The following is a 5,000-nucleotide window of genomic DNA, read 5'->3' as shown; positions in this document are numbered from 1 at the left end:
GATATATTATTCAAGTATTATAAAGATATGAATTAGATTCTTGTAATAATCACGATAGAGGAAGAAGAAAAGAGTGTGTGTATATATATATATATCTGTGTGTGTGTTTGTGTACGAGAGAGAGAGAGAAGGAAACGATTGGGCTAGTAGGGGCTAATCTGGTGGAGGCATTTTCATCCAACGTTTCGAAACTTCCCCAAGCGAGATCAGATTCCTACGATGCTGCTTGCTTGCTTGCTTGCTTGCAACCCTCTTCTCTCTCTCTCTCTCTTTCTCTCCCCACACACACACACACACACACATACATACATATATACACGCGCGCACGCGCACACTCCCGCACTCAGTGAAACTTTGTTACGAAGCGAACCTTACTGGCCTTCCTCCGACCGAAATCACGAAACTAATCGCTATTTCAACGATGCACCGTACCTCTCTCCTCAAGCCGGCACTGCATTATTCGAATGCTCTTATTTCCTCATCGAAGGTTTAAGGATATTCCTAGGATCGCCGATAGGAAACCACGAAATCGGTAGAGCGAGAGGGATACGAATGAGGAAGGGTAGGAAGATACGAAGAAGGAGGAAGAAGGCCAGTTCTGAGCTTAAGTATTATGAGAGTTCATTCAACTCTTCTTTCCATCCCTCTTTCAGACGTTTCATTTTCTTTTCTTTCTATTTTTTGTTTGTTTGCTTGTTTATTCATTTCTTCTTTCCTTTCTTTCTTTCATTTTTCTTTTATCATTTTTTCTCTTATTTTTTCTCTTTCTTTTTCTTTTTTTTTCCTTTTTTTTTCTTTTTTTTTTTCTTTTTTTTTTTTTTCTTTTTTTTTCTTTAAGGAAAACCATGTCTCGAACTATATTATGTCAGTTTTGCGTGTAATATATATTGATAATACTTCTGTCAGAATTGTAGATACTTTAGAATGAATTTTTTTTTTTTTTTTTTTTTTTTTTTTTTTTTTAGTATTCTCCTTTCTATGTTTTTTTAATGAATTTCTTCTTTTTTTCTTTTTATCATCCAAAAAAATTTAATTACAATGTTACAAATAGGATTTAATTAGAGTACAAAAGTGAAGATTTACAATCGGATATTTTTTCTCTCTCTCTCTCCTCCTCCTTTCGATACCTCGTTAGTACAAGTCGCACGTGAAAAGTTTTGTTTAACGGTGAACGGTTGACGATCACCAGTGTAAAATCACGAAAGTAGGACTCTCATTCGTCGCTTTGTCTCGCGACGAATCCGCGAGATCTTTTTTCATCGATGAGAGATAGATAGAGAGAGAGAGAGAGAGAGAGAGAGAGAGAGAGAGAGAGAGAGAGAGAGAGAGAGACCACATCGCGATTACTTTATCGGAGTTTTACGATAGCTACATATGTACCTTTGTAAGTATCTTTTGTGTATTATTATTTTTCTCTTTTTTTTCCTTTTTCTTCTTTTTTTTTTTTTTTTTTTTTTTTCTTTCCAGATGCGTTTCGTTATGGATTAAACAGTACTACACGCGTGGTCGTTCGTTCGTTCGTTCGTTCTCTCGATTATCTAGCTCGACGACCTACCATCCATGTATAACACACAACACGGTATTCATCGTGGCATTATCTCTCTACGACGTGGACATTTTCATCTCGACATTTTTAGCAACGACGCGAAGCACATTATCGTGTAGAAAAGATAGAAGAAAAAGAGAAAGAGAGATATATAGAGAGAAGAAGGATTGGTAAAAGTAAGCTCGTACAGGTCGCTTCAAAGGGCTGCTGGGATGAAAATCTCGCCACTTGGAAACAGTGTTCCTCTCCTACGTCCAATTTTCCTCTCCCCCACGCTCTCTCTCTCTCTCTCTCTCTCTCTCTCTGTCTCTCTCTCACTCACTCACTCACTCACTCACTCGATCTTCCTTCTGTCTCTTTCATTTTCCCTTCCCTATCCTCCTCCCCCCCTCCTACTCCCCTCTCTCTCTCTCTCTCTCAGTCTTTCTCTCTCTCTTTCACCCTTAAAGCCGAGAGTACACGCGTAGTGTATATCCGCGTGTATATGCGGTGTGTGCACGGGACTCTAAAAAAGGCGGCAGGGCCATTCGATGGCAGCTGTTCCACATTTGAAGGATGGATATTCTTCGGGCTTTGTCGTCACGACAAAAGACCCTCCTCTCACAAAAGACCGACCCGGGCCGAGCTTTCCGCGTGAGTCTTTCTCTGTCTTTCTCTATCTCGCTCTTATTTCAAGAGAGTGAGTGAGTGAGCGAGTGAGTAAGTAAAAGAGAGAGTAGCATAAGCATTCAGAAGCCCAAGTTCCATATGTGCCCTTGCCACCACGATGCTGTATTACTCTCTCTCTCTCTCTCTCTCGCTTTTGCAATGCGATTCGTATATGCATTCGCACATGTCCACTACTGTGCGAACATGTCCAACAACCTCTTTCCATCTTTCTCTTTCTCTCTCTCTCTCTTTCTTTCTTTCTTCCTTTCTTTCTTTTTTTCTAACGGTGCTTAGTCAGTTTCGAAGGATGCTCGGTAGAGTCTCACCGTACGTTGGCTCAAAATTGGTCCAGAAACGCATTCCTTCCTGTCGGTTAAACGAGTTTCTTTTTTTGCTTCTTGTTACAAGCTCGCAGAGAACCAAGAAAGAAAGAAATAAAGGGAAATGGAGAGAGAGGGAAAGCAAGAGAGGTTCGGGTCGGATGGACGACGACGACGAATCGTCTAGTTGGATTAACTAATAGGTTTGTTCAGCTCTTTCTTTCTCTCTCTCTCTCTCTCTTGTTGTACTCTCGACCCCGTTTGACCCTGACGTTGTCGATGTTACGACGAGCCTTACGCTTAACATTTACAAATCGAGGAGCGTTATATTATTCTGCCTGCCACTGGCTATTTGCTCTTCCTCCCTTCCTCTCTCTCTCTCTCTCTCTCTCTCTCTTTCTCTTTCTCTGTCTGCTGTATATTGGGCGAGGGACGTGCGAGCGGTTAACAGGCTAGTGTTACGTTCGTGCTGATTGTGCGCTTCTTTCGTGACTCAACTTAAATGATTAGCGGACATAAGCGGGAGCATGACTTTGACGAAGAAAAAAAATTTCGTACCAAAAAAAAAGGACTGAAATGGACTGGTCGAGTGAAGTGAAGTGAAGTAAAGCGAAGTGAAGCGAAGTAAAGTGTACATTGGCCTTGAAACAGAGGTCGTACGCAAAACGACAAGTACGTCGCGTTGTAATTAACGCGTTAATTAGGTCTAATTCTTAAAAGGAACTTGCCTGTCTTTTAATTTTTTTCTTTTTTCCTTCTCTCTCTCTCTCTCTCTCTCTCTCTCTCTCTCTCTCTCTCTCTCTTTCTTTCTTTCTTTACGTCCTAACTAGTCGACGCTACGCGTTTCTTTTTACGTATAATGACGTACTTGTATAGGGTTCTAAGGGAAATTGATTTTGAAAAATCCCCCCGTATTGAGTAAATTACTAGTCGATTTAGGTAAAAATATATTGCAAGGCTCTTCTTCGATAGGGAGGAGGATCCCTCTCTCTTTCTTTCTCTTTCTTCTCTTTAATTCATCGTAACGAAGCCGAAGCACGATGTTGGTTGCCTCCAGTAAATTGGAAGCGTGTAGTACGGTCGATTCGCGTGACGTCGACCAGCAGAGACCCGTTTTCGATCATAATTGGTAGTTTACGAAGACGATTGATGGGGATATGCGTGCGATACAGAATCAGTAGTGTATCGTGTTATCCAAAACGACCGATATTCTCGAACCACTGCCTCCTCTCTATAAATTCCTAAGTATATTCCAACAAATTCGATGTGTATGTATATATATATATATATATATATGTATATATACATATATATATATGTATATATATATAAATATATCCTCCCCTCGGCTATATTTTTTCGAAGATGAATCACACGGGAGGGATACGTGCTATTACATGTATGTGCATATATATATATATATACCCAACACACGTACATACGTCGTATATAATAACGTGACTATCGAACGTAAAAATTTTATCTTTCTCTTTTTTCCTTCCTTCCTTCCTTCCTTTCTTTCTTTCTTTCTTTCTTTCTTTCTTTCTTTTCTTTTTTCTAGTCAGAAAAATATGACATAGAATAAACAGGGAGAAAAATGTTGGCGCTTTTAGTCAGAGCTTTTATGCATCGTATTCTCGTTGCATTAGTTTCGTCGTCCGTCTCCTCGTATCCCTTGGTTATATACATATACATATTTTAATTTTCTAATTCAATAAAATCTCGCTTCCTCCGATCCTCCCCCGAGAGTCGCGATTCTCTTCGTGTGCGTTCGTATTCGTTCGGTAATAATCGCCGACGCCGTCGCTCGGTCATCCCTTCTCCCCTCACCTCTCTCGTAAACCCATTCTATCATTCTTTGCGTCGACTCGGTACAATTCGGCTCGGTTCGGCCAATCTCGGGTACACGGTCTCGGTCTCGTCGAGCACGAACCAACGAGTCGCTTTTCGATTCAGTTCTCGTTCGTCCGCACGCCTATTCGCATCAAGTCGTGTATCGGGAGAGTACTATTTCTCTCTCTCTTTCTCTCTCTCTATTCTTCCAAGTGAGAGGCGTTTGTGGTCTGCTCTAAAGTAAGATAAACCGATATAAGTGCGCAACGAGATAAGCCGACTAGGGGCTCACTGACTGACTGACTGACTGACTGACTGACTGATTAATTGAACGAATTTGAAGAACGAGCAACAATCGTCGACCGCAGCAGCCAACGGGAAAAGAATCATCTTCCGAATTTTGCAGTTTTTTTTATATTTAATTAGGAAGAAGAAGAGCGAAAAAGGTAACCTCAGGTACGCTCGAATCTTTTTAAGTTTAATCTTTAGAAATCTCGTCGACATATACACATATATATATATATACACACATATACATGTATATATTTTTAGAAAATTGTAAGTCTTTGGACCTTGGCGCATTTTAATAAATCTTTTAACTACAACAGTTCTATCTCTGGGTACAGCTTAGAGCAACTAGCGGTACACAGTGG

General features: G+C 40.4%; 1 long non-coding RNA gene across 2 annotated transcripts in view; it reads left to right on the top strand.

The window, feature by feature from the left end:
- Window positions 1-4,317: 4,317 nt before the first annotated feature.
- LOC118439580 (uncharacterized) overlaps window positions 4,318-5,000 on the top strand; it is a 30,210-nt gene continuing 29,527 nt past the window's right edge. For both annotated transcript variants that reach the window (XR_004837600.2, XR_014983823.1), the window contains exon 1: window positions 4,318-4,803. This is a non-coding gene — a long non-coding RNA (uncharacterized LOC118439580). The remainder of the gene's footprint in view (window positions 4,804-5,000) is intronic.

Source organism: Vespa mandarinia, chromosome 2 (assembly GCF_050613455.1).
Source record: "Vespa mandarinia isolate Hongniang chromosome 2, ASM5061345v1, whole genome shotgun sequence".
NCBI lineage: Eukaryota > Metazoa > Arthropoda > Insecta > Hymenoptera > Vespidae > Vespa > Vespa mandarinia.
This window is presented reverse-complemented; position numbering and strand designations above follow the sequence as displayed.